At 40.6% G+C, this 23,952-nt stretch overlaps 1 long non-coding RNA gene across 1 annotated transcript; it reads left to right on the plus strand.

The window, feature by feature from the left end:
• Positions 1 to 797: 797 nt before the first annotated feature.
• On the plus strand, positions 798 to 19,908 carry LOC119814811. Its single transcript, XR_005285463.1, has 3 exons — positions 798 to 1,042; positions 8,751 to 8,804; positions 19,820 to 19,908. It is a non-coding gene; the product is annotated as an uncharacterized LOC119814811 (long non-coding RNA).
• Positions 19,909 to 23,952: the final 4,044 nt, after the last annotated feature.

Below are 23,952 nucleotides of genomic sequence, written 5' to 3' on the forward strand. Positions count from 1 at the left end.
TAATCCATTAAACAACCAGAAACCACCCATCCCACCTCTTGGGAATGTGGGTGCTGTTTTCATAAATTTACTTCCTGCTGTCTGAGGGTGATGATACCCTTAGGGGACAATGAAAAGAAAAATTTTGGTTAATGGTCAAGTCCTGGAAGAGGTAGCTTGTCATTTGTTGTCCAGTCTCTGCATAATGTGTAAGTGCAGGACTTGTCCAAGTCCTGGCTAGAGTAGTCTGTGAGGCTGAATAATCTCAGCTAGCCACCTTGAAATTGTTCTGAGCATTTTGTAGTCCAAAGCCAATCTTTAGGTGGTGCTTTTCAGCTTAGTGGTGTTATCATAGTCTGGGAGGAATCGTCATTTACTTCATCTCAATTTACTTATGGCAGATCATATGTATTTAGAAATTTATGAATTTTCCAGTTCAGTGGAGTACAGGTTTTCCAAATATATCCTTATGATTCCCTGAATTTTCTCAGTATCTATTGCAATGTTTTCTGTTTCTTCTCTAATTTTATTAATTTTGGTAGTATTGCTCTTTCCTTTGGTTAATTTGTCTAAAGACTTGTCAATCTTGTTAATCTTTTCAAAGAATCAAGCTTTTGTTTCACTGATTTTTTGTATTAGTCTGTTTGTTTTCATCTTTTATTTCAGCTCCGACTTTTATTCTCTCTCCCCATCAACGTTACTGTTTGTTCTTGGTTTTAAAAGTATTCTGGTTACGTCATCAAGTTATTAATGTTTAATCGCTCCAATTTTCTGTTTGTAGACACTCAGTGCTGTAAACCTTCCTCTTAGAGGGGACTTCATCGTGTTCCTTAGGTTTTGGTACATTAAGCTTTCAATTTCATTCAATTCTAGCAATTTTGAAATACCATTTCTGCTTTTTTTCCACTGAGCCAACTGGGCTGCAGTTGAGTGCAACTTCCCAGCCTGGTGGTGTGTTCTTAACTCCATGGCTTTCTGTGTTTTTTTCACTTTTGCCCTTGATGCTGTCTAGCCCTATTCTTTTGTGGTCAAGCAGTAAACAGGATGTTCCAGATTTTTCTAAGTAAGTTGAGGCTTATTTTATGTTCTAACCTCTGGTTGATTTTGGGGAAAAGTCTTTGGGGTGTTAAGAAGAAAACGTATTCATTATTACTTGGATGGAATGGTCTATAAATGTCTGTTAGATCCATTTTATTTCTAATGTTTTTTAATTGTTGGGATTTGTCTGGATGACCTGTCTGTTGCTGAGTGTGAAGAATTGGAGTAACCCACTATCTCTCTATTTAGGTTGATTTGTGATTTCAGAACTAATAAATTTTGTTTTAAATGAAACTTGGTGTCCCTGTGCTCGGTGTTTAACTCTTTAGAATTGCAGTTATCTTTTTTGAACTTTTCCTTCCATGAGTAAGCAATATCCTTACCTATCTATTCTGACTACTTTTAGTTTAAAGTCTGTTTTGTCAAATATTAGAATAGCTACACTTGCATGTTTATTTTTCCTTTTGAATAGATTATACTTTTCCATTCTTTCATGCCAAATTGATGCCTGTCCTTTATGGTAAAGTGTGGTTTTTAGAGATAGCATGATGATGGATCCTGCTTTCTAATCCAAGCTGCTAGTCTATGCCTTTTATTGAAGAATTGAGACCATTAATATTGAGATTCATTATTGAATAATTAAAGAGGAAAGGCTGACAATTGTGTTACCTTTTATTCATATTAAAATTCATGCACAACAATTGCAAGGCAGAATGAGGAATCCAGGTCACATCACCAGCTGCTCCACTGTGCCAGCTCTCTATCAGCTCTCCGCTGCTCTGCAACCTTGTTTGCAAAAGGTGATGGAGAAGCTTCAAGCTGTGGCTTGCTGCCAGCTCAACCACTGTCCAAGTGAGCACACCACCCCTTGCTTCTGTTTTTTTACCAGTCCCATATTGGGCCAAGCTTCCCCAATACAATTGGTTGTCAGACTGAATTCCCACAGCAGTAATGCTTATTAATTGTTGTTACTTGTTATTGCTGTGGTTTATGTTATTTGTTATGTGTTGATGTAGTGATGTCTTAAATCTCTTTTGATTAAATGTTCTGGCACACTATATACCTTGTGCTCTTTTTTTGTATTTTTAATCTTCTCTTGAAACTGAAATATTCCTTTCTGTATCGGCTGTAGTGCTAGCTTTGTGGATATAAATTTCTTACATCTTTTTATTGTGGAAGGTTTTTAATTTCCCTTTGGTTATGACTGATATTTTCCTTGGGTGTCGACCTCCTAAAGTCCTCTGTACTATATTGGTGGTCATTTAAACATTTATAGAGCATTAGTCCATGCACTTCTGGTTTTCGAAGTCTTCATTGAAAAGCCGGGTGTTATTCTGCAGGGCCCACCTTAGTATATAACTTGGGTTTTCTCCTTGCCACTTCCAACATCCTTTCCTTGTTCTATTTCTTTAGTGTTTTGATTATTTTGTCTGTGGGAGTTTCTTTTCTGGCCCTGTCTATTTGGTGTTCTGTTTGCCTCTTGCAGATTAATAGGCATCTCTTCCCTTACTTCTATGGTTTTGCTGAAAATACTTTCTGTGCCTTTGACCTGAGTCTCATCTCCTTACTGTATGCCATTACTCACAAGTTTGGGCTTTTCATTATGTTCCAGATTTCCTTCATGCTAAGTTCTTGGGATTTTTCAGGCTTGACATTTTCTTTGACTGAGTCGTCTATTTCTTCTGCCTTGTCTGTGAGACCTAATCTTCTCTCACTCAATCCAATCTGTTGGTGACACTCTGGGTTTTTTGTTTTTCCTGAAGTTTTCATTTTGAGTCTGATTTCATCTTTGCATCTTTCCCATAGATCCTACTTCTTTATTAAATTTAATTTTTACATCTTGAATTTTTAAAATTATCTAGCTATTCATTTGTGTTTTCATGGTTCTCCTTCAGGTTTTTGTTCATATCCTCTTTGACTTCCTTGAACATATTTATAATTGTTCTTGAAATCTCAATCCTGTGCTTTATCTAAGATGCTTTTCTCAGGGAACATGACAGTGGAATTGCTGATTTCCAAAAGAGACATACTGTCTTGGTTTTTCATATTCTTTATGTTGTTGTGATTGGACGTAGACATCAGGAGTCAGGTTGTCGTTACTGTTTCTTGGTTTGGATATCTGGTCTGCTCTTCAATGAGTGGCCATTTAGGTCCTGGTTGCTATTAACACAAATTGTCAGGTTACAGGCCAGCTGAATGATGTTTGGTGTTTGGTCTTGGGGTCACTCTGTGTTGGTGTATGACTGGGGTATCTAAAATGTTCTCAGCTTGGCTATGGATAAGTGCAAGTTCTGGGCCTAGAAACAGACCTTCTGTGGTCTTAAAAGAGCCTTCCTGCTGATCTTCAGGATTTTTGGAGGACTCTGGGTTTTGCAGGTGGTTCTGGAGTTCCAGGTCAGATTCCAAATAGTTCCAGTGCTGGACAAGGTGATAGATGAGGAGACTGACCCGCAATAGAACATTTTATTTTGGATGAAATTTATGCATAGCACTAACTACTTTTTAAAGATTTTTCCAAATGATTGCTGGAAACGTTCATAATTTCCCCTCAGTTACTTAGTTTAGAATCATACACACATTTTAATTATACACTGAAGAAAACTTCTATAAATTTAGGACAACATCCTTCATATGAAAATTTATTGACAGGAAAGGTTCTGTTATCTTGGCACAGATCATTTCCTAGAATTATTAACCCAGAGAGCATCATAAGGAGAATTTATTTCAGAATTAAATTCTTTAGCAACGTTCCTTCTGGTCATTTTGTTTGTGAGTTTCATCAGGTAGGAAGACCTTTTGGATGCCAATGCTACTGGAGACACCTCAGTTTTACTAAGCACCCAGACAGGAGGCGAGTTCTTTAACTCAGTGGTAACCCGGAAAGTAGATTGCCAAAACTTTCTCCTAAGAATCTTTGCAGGCACACTTTTTTTTAACACTTTAAAAGAAGCTTTTATCAACGTGTTAAAAACTGGGCAATTCCATATAACTTAGATTTGTAGCTATCATGGGGAAATTAGAAGATGTGGAAATTTTAGATTTATATTTCTATTTGTCAATATTGGTCTGGACTAAGGCTGTACATCCACAGTCTCTTTAGACAAGGCTTAAGATATCATTTAGCTACTATTTCTGCTATCCTGGGCCCATTACCCACCACTAATTTTTTTTTTTGAAAACGGGTTTCAGGTATTCTATTTTGGCTTTGAATTCAGCCTTTTCTGCTGACATAAGTAGATGTGAACAGAGTGGTTGCCAAAAAATAAAATGTAGGCAGAGGAGATGGCTTAGTCAGTAAAGTGTGGGCCGTGCAAACATGAGTACCTGAGTTCAAATCCTGAGCCCCCATGTAAAAAGGTGGACCTGACAGCATACACCTGCAATCCCCTTTTTAAAGTTATTTGTTTTTTTTCTTTTGCTGTGGTCAAATACCTTCCAAAGAGCTTAAGAAATGAGAGGATGATTTTGACTTACAATTCAAGAATCTACAGTTCATCAAATGAAGGGAAGGTATGGAGACGGGAGTGCTGAAGTAGCTAGTCCCAGTGTGTTTTCAGTCAGAAAGCAGAGTGGGCAACAAGTGGGGGAACTATGGAACCCCAAAGCATGACTTCAGTGACTTACTTCCTCCAGCCAAACTCTACCTCCCAACAGTGACCAAACCTTCCAACGGATAAGACCACCAGGCCATTTCACATTCAAACCACAGCTCTCTGCCCCTGACCCACATGGACTCAAGCCCATCATCTCATTATGCAAAATGTATTCAACCTAACTCTAAAAGTCCATAATGTCTTTAAACAGTCCACGGTCTTTTATGAAATTTGAGATAATTCCTTAACCACAAACTCCTATAGAACGAAACAGTTCCCTCCCTCCTGCATACAGTGGTGCTGAGGACACACGTCTGTAGGTTGGCACACATTTTTAAGGTTACAGTGTCTCCAGAAACCTGGTGTTTCCATTTATAATTTATGTTTCACATTCTCAGCCAGCTTCATGAAATGACCTCGCAAGGCCTGCCCTTGAAGGCTCTAAGAAACATGGTTGCAAGCGTTGTTGAACCTCTCATTCTTGTATCTTTTGTGCTTGCAAAACCCAAACCCTGTGGATGACGCAACCAAATTTCCTGCCAACCCGAGAACTTGCAGCCTGGCTCTCTTGGGCCCGAACTAGAGTGGCCTCTGTCTGCTTTGGCTGCGGAACCTGAGAAAATCCTTTGCTAGGCAGTTGTTTTGAACAGAAAATGTCTTCAGAAGCTCAGTTGAAGATCTCTTCGTTGAAAGGCCCTAGCATCTTTTATAAGTCCGAGCCTTCCAGGGAAGGGTACCTTTAGGGTACCTTATGGCCCTACTGCCAAGCATGAGATTTCTCCTCAGTGGTGCTGATTTTGTTAACAGTTACAGCTGCGTTGGCATCTGCCTTGTCTGCAGTATCAAACCCACTCGTGTACCTTTCCTCATAATCGCTACAGGTTTCATAATGAGCAGCGACCCCTTTAGGATTCGAACGACCCTTTCACAGGGGTCACATATCGGATATCCTGCACATCAGGTATTTACATTACGATTCACAACAGTAACAAATTTACAGTTATGAAGTAGCAACAAAAATAGTTTTGTGGTTGGGGGGTTACCAAACATGAGGAGTCATATGAAAGGACCGCAAAATTAGGAAGATCGAGAATCACTGGTCCATAGCTTTCTGCCCCACATTCTGCTCTCTTATGACACAATCTGCACGCTGCTGCTACCCTGTACTGAAATTTCCTCCTCCAAGCACATTACTTTTGAATCATCCGCGCTCAGGACACACCCACTCAGAATACACCCACTCAGAATGCAGCCAGATTCTTTGCTGGAATGAAGCACAAGCGGCCTGTAGAACAGTTCTTTTTTTTTTGTTGTTGTTGTTGTTGTTTTCGAGACAGGGTTTCCCTGTAGTTTCTAGAGCCTGTCCTGGAACTAGCTCTTGTAGACCAGGCTGACCTCGAACTCAGAGATCCGCCTGCCTCTGCCTCCCGAGTGCTGGGATTAAAGGCTTGCACCACCACCTCCCGGCCTGTAGAACAGTTCTTAATAGTCTTTGTTCACCTCTGCAACCTTGTGATTCAGGCCTCTTCTGTCCACTTTCCCCCTGCATTCCAGTCCTCCAAACTCCCCAGAGAATGACCCATCATGCTCTGCTTACAGAACTCTGCTACTTCTCTTGCCCACAGCTCCCAATTCTTTCTCCTGCCTTCCCCAGACCAGTTCCTAAGGCCTCCAAATTACAGTCAGTTTGGTTTGTCCCAGCAGTGGCTCCACTATTGATACCAATTTTCTGTATTTGTTGCTTTCATGTTGCTATGACCAGTCTGAGAACACTGAGGGAGGAGGGAAGGTTGATTCTGGCTTGAAGTTCAAGTGGGGAAGACTCCCATTACACCAGTCATGGAAGGAGTGTGAGGTATCTGGCTGTATTGCATTTCTAATCAGGAATCAGAGAAAGAACAAGCCTCACAGCTTGCCCCAGGGACTCACTTGGTCCAGCAAGGTTCCACTGCCTGTGGATTCTAACAGCCTTCCCAAATAGTACCAATAGTTTCTTAAATGTCTCTTAAATACCACCCCCAAATTTGGCAGCGCTCAGAGCAAAGTTAATAATACCCCATCGAGATCATTTAAGACCATTAGCCTGCTGTCCTACTGTGTACTCAGCCTGTTTATGTTTAATAAAACAATCTAACCAACCTACTATGCCTTGGATTTCCCATGTAATCAGCCTTTACAAACCTAAGCTAATGCATAACTTTAATCTTAAATTGTGTACTCTTCCATGGCCTTAACCCAGAAGAGGGGTGTGTGTGTGTGTGTGTGTGTGTGTGTGTGTGTGTGTTGTGTTGTGTTAATCATTTCCTGAAAACAGCCAGCAGGTTGTAAGCAACCTTAAAGCAAATATCTGACAGAAACGTTGGAAGCAATGTGTGGTTCTAGACTGATGATGCCTGCGTGGTTTTGTTTACTCTTCTGGGTCAGTAACCTCTTCCCTTGTAAAAGATAAAGGTCAGTTAAAGGGCTCTGTAAAGAATTTTTCATCCATTTCCCATACCATGTCTTCTGTGCTGGTCAATAAATATAGCACAAAACCCTGTGTTAGGGACAGGCTCCTCAGAGAGACTGAAGACACATACATAGGAGCAGATACAGGCATAGACACAGGCATGGGAACAGAGATCACATACACACACATACAGTAGACAGACTACAGATAAACCTCTAACCACAAACTCCATATCAATGGAAGACACAGAGAAGTGGAGAATTCAAATTTGGGCTTGCCCTTGGTTAGATTAATCCAAGAGGAATTGACTTTGTCTTCATTCTTTAATGCCATATCCAGGCATTTGAGTGTTCTTTGGGGCTAACATTAAAGCATTAATTGATGTAAACAGTGAAGAGCCAAACATCAAAACAGCAGAGGCTGGACCATCTCACTTTCTAAACATCAAGACAGCAGAGGCTGGACCATCTCACTTTCTAAACATCAAGACGGCAGAGGCTGGACCATCTCACTTTCCAAACATCAAAACAGCAGAGGCTGGACCATCTCACTTTCTAAACATCAAGACAGCAGAGGCTGGACCATCTCACTTTCTAAACATCAAGACGGCAGAGGCTGGACCATCTCACTTTCCAAACATCAAAACAGCAGAGGCTGGACCATCTTACTCTCCAACTGCAGCACTTTGTCTCTCATATCGCTTGCGTTGGGATTAGTCATCTTCCACATCGTGGGCGTCTTTACGGACAGGCTCATGCAACATGCGTCAGGGAGCAGAGGTTTCCTGTCACTGTGATGGCAATAAGTGACCTTGCACTTGAATGCCTGTTTTACTTAATAAAATTCTAGTCCTGATTCACATATCAGTTGCAGCCTCAGGAGACTCCTCCAAGCCTCTGCCACCCTGCCTAATCATTTCCAGCTTCTTGATTGACAGAAAATTACGCTGCTGAATTTTGAAAGAATTTGTGTCCTCGCCAATCCAAGCATATAAAATAATCCCCTCAGTAATGATAAAAAATGCTCTTTAAAAAAATTTAGACATCTCAACTGAAAACATAATGTGATGCTCTATTAGGCACAAAGGAGTAGGCTGAAAACATACTTGGTTTTACTGCATCATGAAGAAAAGGCCCCTCAAGTGTATAGCTCTTTCCTTCCCACTCTCCCTGAGTGAATCACTGTCAAATTTCCTGTTCCGAGTCCTTAAACATCAAGAGGGATGTAGTACATCTGAAACTGGGTGTGAGTTGCTCATATTTAAGAATTTGAACAAAAAATTGGAGCAAAGTATGAATTTTTTAAATTTTAAGGTGTCCTTTTTCTTTTCTGGCTTTGCTAGGAAAAAAACAAACCAATATTTATCAAGCTATTTCTGGTGGGAGCAGTTTTACTAGTACATTTTAAAAAGCAAAAGCTGGAGCCCAGGGTAGCTCTGTTGCGGTTGAGTTCATTAATGACTCAGCTGTATTGGCATAAATTCCTAGACAGAAAGAAACAGGAAGGGAGTCATCTTTTGTTCAGGAATATTCTAGTATGCAAACCCCAATGTGCTGTGGGAGCTCCTTCTGCTCCTTCAGCCAATAGCCTTTAAGATACCAGCCCACTTGGGTGTGGTCTCTTATACTATAAATGCAGCCATAAAGTGTGTACTCGCTCTCATGCTTCTGGTTCTTGCTTCTGTCTGCTAGACTCTGTTCCTGTTTCCCGTTCATGCAGAGGGCTGTTGTCTAGGACAGTGATTGGTAAGTCTCCCCTAATTCATAATGCTGAACTAGTGTGGGATTATTTTGTGACTTCCACCCTCACCAGTGAAAAGTCAGACGCAACTTCAGCTGAAGTGCCACTATGGATAAGGAGATGGTAGCAGCCTATATTTCAACACGACAGGAAAACTTTCCACATGAAACCCCCATTTCTGAAGGCATTCAAAATGTTTATTTGATGGTTACTATGGTTCAGTCAAATTCTGTTGGGTTTTTTTTGCATTTTTCTTCATTCATGTTAGTGATAAAAACAATATAACTTTGTTGTTATGAGGAAAAGAAGTTGAAGTCATCTGTTTTAGGCTTGAAGATTCCTGAGTCAGAGCCAGATGTGATGTCAAATGCCTGTAATCTAACGCTTGAGAAAGTGAGATGGGGGGTCATTTGTTCAAGGCCAGCCCTGACCCTATCTCAAGGAAAACAAAACAAAAAGTGATTCATATTGAATTTTGCTGACATATCATGGTTAAAAAAAATTAGAACCAGTTGTGAAAGGAAAACCCTACACATGTGGATGTGTTAAAATTAAATTTGTCAAGCTTTATTAAAGTCTATGCTTAACAACCTTTATTCAAAATTTCAGCTTTGGGAAGGAGTAAAATTTTATTACCACTTGGATTTACTTCTTTCCTTTAAAACAGAAACACTTTTTTAACACAAGCAGAACGTGGAGGGAAGCATCAGCTTGGTGGACACAGTTATGTTTTTGTGATGAGCCTGGGTGCAGCGAAGGACACCATGTGCAGTGCACATGTCTCTGCAGGATGGCACCATTGTACATATCACAGTAATTTTATTGGGATCTCTGACCCTAAAAGGTCTAAAACTTGTAGGAGAAGCCACTTGTCTGTTTTCCTGGCTGCCTGGCAGCTCAGATCTGAAATAATCTCACAGAAACCATATTGTTTAAATCACTGCTTGTCCCATTAGCTCTAGCTTTTTTATTGGCTAACTCTTACATCTTAATTTAACCCATCTCCATCTGTGCATCACCACAGGGTCATGGCCTACCAGCAAAGATTTAGTGTGTCTGTCTCCTGCCGTGGCTCCATGGTTTCTCTCCTACTCTGCCTTTCTTCTTCCAGCATTCAATAGTTTTCCCCACCTACCTATATTCTGCCCTGTCAACAGGCCAAGGCAGTTTCTTTATTAACCAATAGTATGCACAGCATACAGAGGGGCATCCCATGTCACCTCCCCTTTTCTGTTTAAATAAAAAGGAAGGTTTTAACTTTAACACAGAAAAATTACATAAACAAAACAGCTTTCAAGAAAGAATTACAGTTACAATATTTATATCTACTTTATCTTTTATAATATCTAAGGAAAACTATAACTATTTATTTTTTAACTACATCAAAGACTCCAGAAGGATATAATATTGCCTAAGTAAACAGGAAGTACATTGTAAGCAGCTTGTTTTGTTTCTTCACTGGGGATTCCTTGGTCACTTCATCTCCACTTTACTTGATCAACTGCTGGATTTTTTGTTATGCAGGGGTGGAGAGAGACAATTCGGCTGGTAATGTACAAGGACCTGGGTTTCATTCCTGGAACTCACAAAAAATAATTCTGGATGTGATGGTTTGTGTTTGCGATCCAGTCTAGTCTACCTGACAAGTTATAAGTCAGCAAGAGACCTTGTCTCTAACAATAAGGTCATGAGATCCCTGAGACATGACGCTGAGTTTGTGCTTTGATCTCCACATTCATGTGCCCCCATATTCCTGTACATACATTAAAATGAAACATTTATGCCAGGCAGTGTTGTCCCATGGCTTTAATTCCACCACTGGTGGGGGTGTGGGTAGGCAGAAGCAGGTGGATCTCTGTGAGTTTGAGGCCAGTCTGGTCTACAAGAGCTAGTTCCAGGATAGACTCCAAAGCTACAGAGAAACCTGGTCTCAAAAAACCAAAAAAAACAAAAAAGAAGAAAAGAAAAAAAGTAAAGAAACACATAATAAGAAAGACACCTGTTTGGTCTTTACTGACCACGGTAACTTTACTAACAAAACCATTCCTTATTACTTCTGAACCTAAAAACCATGATACTGAACCTATCCTTAAAATTTGAAAAACAAATGGATCATGTTCTTTAGGCAAATGCTAGTTACTTTATTTTGGAAATGAAAGAATCTAGTTCTGCTAGAAATGTAACAATGTATCATGTCTGCCCACAGGGGACTGAGAAAGCAGTGTTCTATAATTCATTATCTTCCCTTCTACAGGTCATCCTCAGAAAACTCACACAGTGAAATACGAAAAGTAGAATGCATTATAATTCCATAAATCTCATTATATTTTTGTATTAAACTGATACGAGGTCCAGAAGAACTCATCCACAGTATTTTAACTACATGGTCCTTATAGGCAAATGTCATGATCGTTAATGTCAGCTAAAATTAGAGAGAGGGAGACAGCATCTTATTTTCCTTTGCCATAGGAAGCAGCTGGAGCAGATGCCTGCCAGTCTTTTGTGTTGCTCCATAAGAGGGGATCTTGGCAATTCAACAGCCATCGGGGTCCCTTCCCCATAAAAAAGTTCACTTGAAAATAGAGTAGTATTGAATAGCTCATTGGTAAGATACCTGGCATGTGAAAGACGTTTTCTTAAAAGCCTAGGCTGCCATACAACATGCCTATCTAATCTAAATGTATGTCCACTGGTGCACCCTCACAGTCACAGTGGTAAAAAGGGGTTTACATATGGACATTGACGTGGGCATTGATGCTTCATAGATCACCTTTAATTTTCCTTTGTGGGGTAGAACTGTAAATAATGTTGCAAACAGCATTTTATTTAGAAATGATTACACCAGCATTTATCTCAAAATCTCACATTAAAGTTTTGACCCACACAATACTTATGAGTTAATTTTTTTTCTCTACCACAATTTAGCAATTCGAACAATAGTCTTTATTATAAAATATTAAGGTTGGGCCACTGGCAAACGTGTGTGTGCCAACTTTAAGACCCCCCCAATGGGACACATGTAGAACCACTGGTAAAAACAAAGACTTCAGAGGCATTGCTATCGTCACCTGTCAGTTAATCTTTACACAAATTGCTAAGATTGTGTGGCATATCTTTGGGGACTTTGGAAGTGGACGGAACACGCTAGCAATCGCCTGTTGTGTTACTGAGAACTGTGAGTAGCTGAATGAGTCACGTGAGGCACGCTGAGGCAGTGAACAAGCCAACAACAGCTTCTACATTCATCAGTCAATTTGCAAACTTGAATCCGCAACTCACTGGCATGCCTTCTCTTATAGAATTAGTATGCTTTTCCTTTAAAAATAAAAATTAGAAAAAATTCACTTATTGTAAGGAGCTCTCAAGTAAACGTCACACAACTCAGTTTATGTAGTGACACAAATAAGCACTTGCCCAGAACCACATTGAATGTCCCCACGTTTAGAACAGGTATCGTGAGGCTGCAACGTTTCACTTTGGATTTTAAACTTTCACTATCAATTACATCTTTGTAACTTGAAAAAATTATGGCAGAGTTAAAATTAAAACGATTGCTTTATGTTCTTCACAACATCTTCCGTGTCTTTTACCTGAGGTTATTTTTCCTGTTTACCTAATAGTGCCTTCCTGTCACCTAATGGTGCCCTCTCTTGTTCTCCTGTGTGTTATGCTGTACCCATACGTACATGTGTTTACATATATACATGTATACATTAGAGGCTAGGATCATCGTATGAAGGATAATGCATATTTCTTTTTCCCTTTCTGAGATGGGGTGATGTACTGGTTGGTTGTACGTCAACTTGGCCCAGGCTAGTGTTATCAAAGAGGAAAAAGCCTCACCTGAGGGAATGCTTCCATGAAATCCATCTGTAAGATATTTTCTCAATTAGTGATCAACGGAAGGTGGTACCATCCCTGACAGCTGGCACTGGGTTCTATAAGAAAGCAGGCTCAGCAAGCCATGGGAAGCAAGCCAGTAAGTAACACCCTTCCATGGCCTGTGCACCGGTTTCTGCTTCTGGGATCCAGTCCTGTTTGAGTTCCTGCTCTGACTTCCTCCAAAGATGGACTCTGATCTGCAAGTGTAAGCTGAATAAACCCTTTCCTCCCCAACTTGCTTTTTGGTCATAGTGTTTCGTCACAGCAATAGAAACACTAGCAAGAAAAATTGGTAGCTGCATAGTGGGGTGTTGCTTTGACAGACCTGAGACCATGCTTTGCGGAGGATTGTGGAAGGACTTTGGAACTTTGGGCTAGAAAAGCCACTGAGTGTTAAGAGCTCAGTTCTTTAGGAGCTTGGAAGATAAGAACGCTGAGAGCAGCACAGGAGATGGAGGACTGGTTTGTGAAGTTTCAGAGGGAAGTTTAAAGACTCTTATTGGAGCCATTTGTTATTTTAAATTAAGATTGTGTGGCTCTGATTAGCTGGGGCTGAAGAATCAGCTGTGATTAAGAGGATACCAGAACTACTAAAGCAGAACTTTGTTTTGCTGGGATACTTGATGCTGGTTGACTGGACCTAAGAAATTAGCAGTGATTAAGAAGAGACCAGCATCACTGAGGTGAAATCTGGGAAGTTTTTCCCAAGAGCACAGAGAAGCTGTGTTGCAGAGGCGGCCAAGATTGCACTTTGTGCTGGCAGTTGGACTTGATACTGTATAAGGGTCACCTAAGTGATACTGGTTTTAAAGGCATGAAGGGATCATGGGGAGCAGCTGAGGCTTGGCACTGTGGGAGGCCAGGAGAGGCCATTGATGAAGGTGCAGCCTCAGTGGCAGTTGAAGGCCCAGGACTGAGAGGTCATGCCAAGAAGTTGAGGCTTGGCACCATGAAGAGGGCCTATGAGAGGCTATTGGAGACAGTGCAGCCCAGTTGCAGCAGGAGACCCCAGCAGTTTGGAAATGCCAGCATCATGGGATGCCCACCAAGATCAGGAGCAGTGGAGTACAGCCAGCCGGAGCCTAGAAGACAAGCTGTGTGTGCTGCAGAGGGCAGAGCTGGAGAAGTGACCCAAGCCCTTTGGAGAAGTCCAGAGACAGTGAGACAGCCATTGTACAGTTGGAATTTGGTTATACTTTGATGTGATTGTGACTGTGCCCCGATTTTTCCCTCTTGAAGCAAGAAAGTAATTTTAAAGGATTCCACAGATGAAAGACTTGAACGTTTAAAAGAGATTAGATATTCCAAAGGCACTGAAATTTTAATGTGTTTGTATTTGTAAAAGATGTGAGACTTTTGAAATTATTTATGATTTTAATGTGAGATCTTGGGGATAAGAAAGGAAGGGTTGTGGCTTAATAGTGATGTGTTCATGTGTCAAGTTGACAAGGGGTGAATTGTAATGACTGGTTTTGAGTCAACTTGACACAAGCTAGAGTCATGAGAGAGGAAGGAGACTCAGTGGAGGAAATGCCTCCATGAGATCCAGCAGTAAGGCATTTTCTCAATTAGTGATCAATGGGGAGGGCCCAGCTCATGGTGCGTGGCGCCATCCCTGACTGATGATCCTGGCTTTTATAAGAAAGCAGACTGAGTAAACCATGGAAGCAAGCCAGTAAGCAGCACAGATCCATGGCCTCTGCATCAGCTCCTGCCCCAGGTGCAAATATGACTATGGTAGGGTATGGAGTTCCCTGGATACATGCCCAGAACTGAAATTGTGGGTCTATTTTTAATTTTTTGAGGTCCCCACAAACTGATTTCCATAGTGGTTGTATTAATTTTCAGTCCCATCAACAGTGAATAAGAGCTCCTCATTCTCTACATCCTTTCCAGTACTTGTCGGACTTTTTTATGCTGTATACATTTATTATTATTATTATTATTATTATTATTATATTTTTTTATTTAAAACATTTATGACAGCCATCTTGACTGGGGTGACATGGTATCTCAACATAGTTTTAACTGCAGTGCTCTGATGGCTAGGGCTGTTGATGGCTTTTTAAAATGACTACTAGTGTTCCTTTTTTAATTTGTATATTCAGTTTATTATCTTCTTGACTGACAGTTTTATTCTAACTTTTGCAGTTAGATTCTATATATTATCCTTTTGCTGAAGTACAGCTGGCAAAGACTTTCTTAACTGTTACTTTCCTTTGCTGTGTGGGTTTTTATTTCTGTGTTGTTCCATCTGTAGATACGTGGGCTAGTTCCTGCTCTAGGGCTCCATTCAGAAAGTTCTTGGCCTCTTCAGTCATCTTGAAGATTATCGCTTATACCTTCACCTCAAAGTGTCAACATTTCAGGTTTTAAGTTAAGCTCTTTTATATATTTGGAATTGATGTTTGTACAAGGTGAAAGATACAAATTTAACTTCCTTCTTTTGTGATGGATATCTAATTTGCAAGCACCATTTATTGGATGGACTATCATTTCCCCAATAAATGTTTTTTTTTTCTCCTTTGTCAAAAATTAGTAGGTATAGCTTTATTGGTTAATTTCTGGGTCCTCCCTCTACCCTACTCCACTGGTCTACTTGTCTGTTTTAATGGCACAATCGCTATTTGCCTCCATTTGTATATCACTGGCTGTAAGTTTGTTGTATATAGCCTTTATTATTTTGCAGCATTCTCCATCTATTCCTAACATTTCTAGGCATTTTATCATGAAGCCATGGTGAACATTAGTAAATGCTCTTTCGTCATCAATTGAGAGGACTATGTGATTTCTGTCCTTCAGTTATATTTTTTGTTATGTTACATTTATAGATTAACATATATATGTTTACATATGAGTTCATATATATGTTCAATTTAATAAATATTAAACAAATCTTGCCTTCATGGGATGAAGACACTTAGCTATAATGTATGATTTTGTTAATGTGTTCCTGAATTTGACCAAAGAGCATTTTAATTCTAAATGTTCACATTCCTGGAAATCCCAGCACCATTGGCATGCCCAGCTCTTCCTCATCTTCTTTCTTTCTGTAGTCTCTCTGTAGTCGCCTATCTTAAACCTATTTCCAAACTACAGCCAAAGGTGAAGGGACGCTCTGCTAGTTTCTTTACACTTCTTATGTAATTTTCTTGGTCAGAAAGGCTTAAGTAATTTCTGTACTAGGTCTCAGTTTTATAAAAGAACATAGTGTTTTATTTAATAAAGGTATATGCTCATCTTACGGAAGCACATAGAAACAAAATAATTAAAAACACAAGCCAGAGATGATCAGTTTGTTTCTTGCTTTTTATTTGGGGTGCAACTGTTTTGAGAAGTACTGAAACGATGGATTTTAAGAGAACAAAGTGAGATTTCTGTCATCGTCTTGAGCCTAGGAGTAATCAGCCAATGTCTGATCTGAGTTAAGACCCAGTCCATGAGATGGAACTCATTCCCAACACTGCTTGGGTGACTAAGAGGCAGAGACTAGATAGCCCAGAGACCTAGGGTAAAACTAAATGCTACTAGTCTAAAAATGACTCTTAATGATACTATGCTATCCTACAGAACTGCCTTATTCAGCCGTCATCAGAGAAGCTTCCTCCTATAGCATATGAGAACAGCTACAGAGATCCATGGCAAGACATCACACACACACACACACACACACAGATGGTGGGGGGAGACCTTGGAACACACAGATATAAATGGGATATTTCTATTAAATCCCTCCCCTCGGAGTTCAAAGAACCCCGATGAAGAGAAGGCAGAAAAGGTGTAAAAGCCAGAAGGGGTGGATGACACCAGGAGATAAGGCCCTCTAAATCAACAGTGCAAAGCTCGCATGAACTCACAGAGACTGAAGCAGCAAGAACAGGGCCTGAGCAGATCTGCCCTAGGTCCTCTGCATATATATTATAGCTTTCAGTTTAGTATTTTTATGGGACTATTGAGAGTGGGTCTCTGATTCTTGTGCTCTTTTCCTTCTGTTGGTTTGCCTTGTCCAACTTCAACATGCTGGGTTTTGTTATCTTATATTTACTTTGTTATATTTTGTTGTTGTCTCTTAGAAACCTGCTCTTTTCTAATGAGAGATAGAAAAGGAATGGACCCAGAGGGGACGGGAGGTGGGGATAAACTGGGAGAAGTAGATGGAGGAGATTAATCAGGACATAGTGTATGAAAAAAGAATCTATTTTCTTTATTTTTATTATTTATTTTTTAAACAATCTTTTCTAATTTTGCATATCTATCTCAGTTCCCACTCCCTCCCCTCCTCCCACTCCACCCTTTCCCCCACCCAATGCATAATCCTCTCCTCAGAGAGGGTAAGGCCTCCCATGGGGAGTCAACAAAGTCTGACACATCACTTTGAGGAGGGACCAAGCCCTCCCCCTCATCTAGCGGTTAAGCAAGGTATCCCTCCAAAAAGAATGGGCTCCAAAAGGTGAGTTCGAACACTGGGGGTAAATCCTGGTCCCACTGCCAGTGGCCCCACAGACTGCACAAGCCACACAACTGTCACCCCCATTCAGTGGGCCTAGTTTGCACCTATGTAGATTCCCCACTATCAGTCTGGGTCAGCGAGCTCCCACTAGCTCAGGTAGGTTGTTTCTGTGGGTATCCCCATCATGGTCTTGACCCCTTTGCTCCTATTATTGCTCCTCCCTCTCTTTGACTGGTCTCCAGAAGCTCCGCCCAGTGCTTAGTTAGGGATCTGCTTCCATCAGTTGCTGGAGTTTTCTTCCTCTTCTTCCTCCTCTTCCTCCTCCTCCTCCTCCTCCTCCTCTTTTCCTTCTTCTTCTTCTCCTTCTTCTTTTTCTTCTTTTTTTAAATCCTTTTTTTTTTTTTTTGGTTTTTTTGAGACAGGGTTTCTCTGTAGCTTTGGAGCCTGTTCTGGAACTAGCTCTTGTAGACCAGGCTGGCCTCGAACTCACAGAGATCTGCTTTGCCTCTGCCTCCCAAATTCTAGGATTAAAGGCGTGAACCTCCAACACCCAGCCTGGAGTCTATTTTCACTAAAGGAAAAAATTAAAAATCATCAACTTTGGTTTATTTTAATTTTATCTGTATGAATATTTGATCTGTATGGATATATGTACACCGTGTCTGGTACCAGAAGAAGGCATCAGATCTCCTGGAACTAGAGTTACAGATGGTGCTGAGACACCTCCTAGGTGCTGGGATTTGAACTCAGGTCTTCTTCAAGAGCAGGAAAAGTTCTTAACCACCGAGTCATTTCTCCATCCCGAGAACAATAAATTATTAAATGCACATTTTTATGTGCCACTGAAAAAGACAAGTGCTACCATTCAATTGTACTATATTTTTAAAAATAACTTTGTTGTTTCAATTCATACCATTATTGAAAAGGCTTATTAGACATTTATTTTCTCTCTTTCATTGTGGTGTCTCACTTTCCTGTGAGTACAGTACAAAAAAGTGCTAGTGAAATAAATTCAGTTTAATATTCTCGAAGCTTCTTCCCTCAGCCTCATTTTAAATAGAATTTTTAAAAGATTGCCCCATAAGATATAGCATCTTCCAGTGAGCCAACAGTGATGTATGTGGTATTGGTTGCCTTACATTTGCCCTGCCTCTTTGATGGACATGCTCTGTTTGGCAGAGGCTATGGCCTTTCAAGGTTTCAAGGGTATTAGATTATTTTTAAAAAGTCTGTCTCAGTAGAATTAAAATGGATATGTGCTGGGAACCATCCGAAGCTCTTATGCTTCTGTCTCACAAGGCACGGATGGTATTATCTGAAACAGCACAGCCAAGTTTTACCTCTGCAGCAAAAACCCTGCTTGCTTTAAGTCTGGTATTACATAGATTTAAACTCTCAACATGGTGTTTTGATATGCCGATCTTGGTGTACATATTCCTGTGACAAGAGTTTTGTAGTCTCCTCTTGGTGAAGCACAGGGCCAGCAAGCGATACTTCTCTTCATTATGCCCGCTCTTTCTTTCTTTTTTTTTTAAATTTTTTTATGGGGAGGAGGGTGGCTGTTGAGACAGGATTTCTCTGTAGCCTTGGAGCCTGTCCTGGAACTTGCTCTGTAGACCAGGCTGGCCTCGAACTCACAGGCATCGCCTGCCTCTGCCTCCCGAGTGCTGGGATTAAAGGCGTGCCCCACCGCCTGACCACTGTGCTCTTTTCACCTCGTCTCTTTGTCCCCAGCTCTGCTCCCAGGAACGATCACTCTACTCTTTTTTATGTGCTCCTTTTGTAACCAGACCACACTTGTAAGTGGGATCATGTAGGACTTTTCTTCTTATGTCTGGTTGACTTTATCTATGTTTGCTCATTGCGCTTACATTGTCACTTTGACATACACAAACATGCACACTAACATACACAGATACTGTCATACACACACATACATATATTAACATACGCAAATGAATACACACTAATATACACACTAACATGTATACTACATTCACATACAGACACTAATAGACACTAACATACAAACACATGTTTATATATGTGTGTGTGTATAGACACACACATGCACTAACAGACATGTTTATAATTTCTTACCCACTCATCACCAACAGCCACTTGGCGATACACAGATTAATAGAAATGGGTTAAATTAAAATGTAAGCATTAGCCAAAAAGAAGATAGAGCTAATGGGCCAAGCAAAATAATATGGTTTCTGTGTGGTTATTTCAGGGCTGAGCAGCCTGGACTGAACAAGCGGCCTCTCACTACAAACATACGCATATGAATACACACTAAATATACACTAGCATGCATACTGACATTCACACACAAACACACACTAACAGACACTAACATACAAAAACACATGTTTATACACACACACATGCACTAACAGATATGTTTTTAATTTCTTACCCACTCTTTTTTGATGGACATTGTGGTTATTTTCATATCTTAGCTTTAGTAAATACTGTCCAGTGACTTCAGAATGCCGATAGGTATCTTTATGATGGGATGATTTCATTTCTGTATAGTGTATGCCCAGGAAGGAAATGCTGGACCGTAGGGGAGTGCTTTTTAAATTTTCCTTAGGAACACCCTCGAGGTCCCCACAGTGGCACACAATCACGGTAGCACCAGTAGAGTGCCAGAGTTTTCTGTTTTCTTCACTTTCTCGCCAGGACATGTGCATGCGATCTGACAGCTGCTAGAGCTTCTGCCTTGATTTCACCAAATGATGGACTGTAACCTGAAACTATAAGCCAAATGGGTGAGTGAATGCTTTCTTCTCCTGTGATTTTTTTTGGGGGGGTGTAGGGATATTTTACCACAGCAACAGAAACTAGAATGGTAGAAAGAATTGGGGTATACATATCGGGTGTTTTCAGATGATGGCCAGTCCTACAAAGGCATAGGCCACAGAACTATATTCCTTCAGTAGACACCCTGTCCTACCCTACTCCTGATTGCTTGAAGAAGTATGCATGTGAGAAATTAATGTGGCTGACCAGTGTCTTACACAGCCACACCTAAACGTGAAGACGTGGTCAGAGCAGAAGACAGTCAAATAGTCTAGGGAATCCATACACAAGAAAGGATGAGGGAAGGAAATAGAGCTTGCTCATTTTTGTAAATTTACCAGGAGAATGGTTGTGGCAAATAATCTTGATAGGAGCAAAAGATCCTTTCTGGAGAAAGAATTATTCTGTTATCACTCAACACTTCTGCTGTGAAATCTAAATGCATTGCCCTGGGGAAGGAACAGCCCGAACTACTTAGAGCATGGAAATCATTGCTCAGTTCCAGTCAATAATCAGAATTTTAAAGTCTCCAGTATAAGAAGGGCTTCCAGAGCCTGGATTTTTAGAAAAGAGTAGAAAATACTTTTTTTAAAAAAAAATCTCTATTTTTGAAGACCATCAACCCTAAGCCTAGAATAGTGAACATAAAAAACAAACAAGCAGAAAGAACTATGGAGAAAATAAAATAATTTGTAAAATTTTGACTTCTCAGGAAGAGAAAAACTGATCTAACTCTAGAACAGAAGGTAGTGCTGGTCAAATGAAGATCTCCGAATTCCTGCCCCAGAGTCTTTCTCTATGGGAGAAGGATAGCTACCTAGACAGGTTGGGAAACCAGGAAAGACTGGAGTCTTAGTCACTAATCTATTGCTGCAAAGCAACACCACAACCAAGGCTGCTCTTATAAAAGAAGCATTTGGCTTGGGGCTTGCTTATAGTTTCAGAGGTTTAGCTTGTTATTATCTTGCAGGATGGCATGCTGGGAGGCCCTGGAACAGTAACTAAGAGCTATATCCTGATCTGTAGGCAGAAACAGGGAGACTCTAGGCTTGTGTGGGGCTTTTGAAACCTAAAAGCCTACCTCCCAGCACTCTTCCTCCTACAAGAACGTATCCCCTAATCCTTTTAATCCTTTTAAATAGTGCCACTCCCTAATGACTGAGCATTCAAATAGATGACCCTATGGGGGCCATTCGTATTCAAACAGCCACAGCTGGCATTAGTCATCCCAGGGTGTGGCCTCTTAGAATAGCATCCAGTGTCAGATGGTCACATGTTCCCTATGCCATCCCACGTGACTCAGAGTAAAGGCTAGTGGTTTGGAGTGCCTGAACATAATTGTCTCCTCAGTTTCCACTCACTGGGACACACTCGGAGAGGAATCTGTGAATGTTTAGGCTCCAGATGGGAGTGTAAAATACAGAGGAAACAGGGATGGGGGAGAGCAGCCTTTCAGCAAGTAGATTGGGGTGCAAACTACAGGTTCTCCCAACCGTAAGACTTGTGTTCAGACATGTAAGAAGCCGCCAGACTCTCTCTTCTGAAGATGTTCTACCACTTGCCCGCAGTGACTATAAGTCCCGTTGCTCGATACCTTCTCCAGCTAGTGACATTGTCAGGCCTTTCAGTGTTAGCCATTCTAATGGTCCAATAATAGTGTGTGTGTGTGTGTGTGTGTGTGTGTGTGTTTGTGTGTGTGTGTTTGTGTGTGTGTGTGTGTGTGTGTTTTGCGTTCACCAAAGTCAGGTGATTGACAGTGGCTGTCCTTTTGAACCTTTTTGCCATTTACGCCTTCTCTGAAAGGATCACTAATTAGTTATCTTCTTCTTTAGAGAATTAGGAAATTTTTCTACATTTGGAACAAACCACCTTTATCTAACAGTGGTTTTGTACCTATTTTCTCCCACAAGTTTGACAGGCCTTGAGATCAATGCTTGTTAATTTGAATAAGAATGTCCCCCGTAGGTTCATATATTTAAATACTTGGTCCCCAGCTTATTGCATTGTTCAGGAGAATTAGGAAGTGTCCCTGCCGGAGGAGTCCTTCACTTAGGCTAGGCTTTGGGAGTTTGTGCCTCACCTTACTTCCAGTTTGCACTCTGTTTCCTGTTTGTGGCCGAAGGAGTAACTCTCAGTTTCCTGTCCCTGCCACCATGGCTGCTTCTTGCTGCTGCTATGAACTCTTACTCCTTCTGAAATATAAGCCAAAATAAACTTTTTAATAAGCTGCTTTTGGTCAGGGTATTTTATCATAGCTACAGAAGTGTCTAACATTCTAGGCAAGTGCTTTAGCAAATGAGATGTATCCCCAGACCCGGGATTTTCATCTTTGGTGACTTGTTTTGTCTGAAATTAGCACTGCTACTGCAGCTCTTTCTTTTGTAGTAAGATTGGCTTGACACAGCAAGGCCAATGCGTATAAAGTCACAGAGACTGTGGCAGCATGCATTGTGGGTCCTGCACAGGTCTGAGCCAGATGGTTCCCAGTACTGAGGGGGAAAGTCGAGACAAATCCCCGTCTCTAACCCAGAAGCTATTGACAACTGAAATGAAAAATTAGTTTTCCCCAACCGAGTCTCAATGAGGATACAAATCACTCTGAAGGCCAGGCCCCATGCTCAGTAGTAGATGGTCAACACAAAACCAACCCAATGGTGTTTTGGGAGGGTTTTGTCTTTGTTTTTGGCTTTTATTTTTGTTTTTGTCTTTTTTTTTTTTTTGGTCTAACAATTCTCTGTCAGAGCATTTTCTTTTCTTCCTTTTCCCCTCTCATTCTCCATGTTGTTTGTTTATATATTATGCTTTCCAGTTTTGTGTTTTTATGGAGTTTTTGTGTTTGCCAATGCATGTGTTCTTCATCCATATGTATTTCTTGTACTTTTCTTTGCATCTTTGTTTTTCTGTTCATTTATGTTTTTGTTTGTTCTATTCAGTTTTTTTTTCTTTCTTTCTTTTTTTTTTTTGGTTTTTCAAGACAGGGTTTCTCTGCAGCTTTTTTAGAGCCTGTCCTGGACCTAGCACTTGTAGACCAGGCTGGCCTCGAACTCACAGAGATCCGCCTGCCTCTGCCTCCCGAGTGCTGGGATTAAAGGCGTGCGCCACCACCGCCCGGCTCTATTCAGTTTTTTAAATCTTATTTTTCATTGCTTTTTTCTTTTTCAATCTAGATGCCTGTTTTTAGTTTTTGTGTTTTCCTAATAAGAAAGAACAAGAAAGGATGTGGATTTAGGGAGGTGGGGCAGTGGGGGAGAATCTAGGAGGAGCTGGGAGAGGGGGAATCATAATCAAGTACACTGCATGAAAAAAAATCTATTTTCAATTTAAAAAGAATGAGAGGAGAAAAGATTGGTTTAATTTCTCTTTCCTCATCTGGTTACCTTGAACTTAGACATTCTTATTCTTTTAATATAAAGTCCTGCACAGTTAGGTGCTGCACTTGAATCCTTCTGTGTTTGCCTGATGATTCATTTGTTCACATCATTATGTTTAAAGAGATTATCAGCAAATACTGGATCGGGATTCATCATGCTCATGGCTTTGTTTCCCACTATGAGTCTTTCCTTCTGCTGAGTCTGACCTTAGTTAAACTTTATGGTCCCATTTTGTATTTTCTTAGGGACTATCAATTGTACTTTATATTTTATTGAGTGTGGATGGTAAATGTCTGTGTGTGCACATGTGTGTGCACATATGTGTGTGTATGCACACACATGTGGAGACGAGAGAATACTGGATGCCCTTTACTGCTCTCCACTTTTCCCCTGAACATGGAATCCATTATTTTTATCCATTAGTCAGACTGATGTCTCGCAAGCCCTAGCAATCTTCTCTCCAACCCTCCCCACCTAGGCATGGGTTACAACCATTCAGAGTCATTCCCACATTTTTACATGAATGCTGGGATCTGCTTGTACAGCAAGAGCCCTTACCCACAGAAAACATTCCTGTTATTCTCATTAATTCTCAAGCAGAAATTATAACATATTTTTGCTTATATTATTGCCTTCAGATAA

Source organism: Arvicola amphibius, chromosome 5 (assembly GCF_903992535.2).
Source record: "Arvicola amphibius chromosome 5, mArvAmp1.2, whole genome shotgun sequence".
Lineage (NCBI taxonomy): Eukaryota > Metazoa > Chordata > Mammalia > Rodentia > Cricetidae > Arvicola > Arvicola amphibius.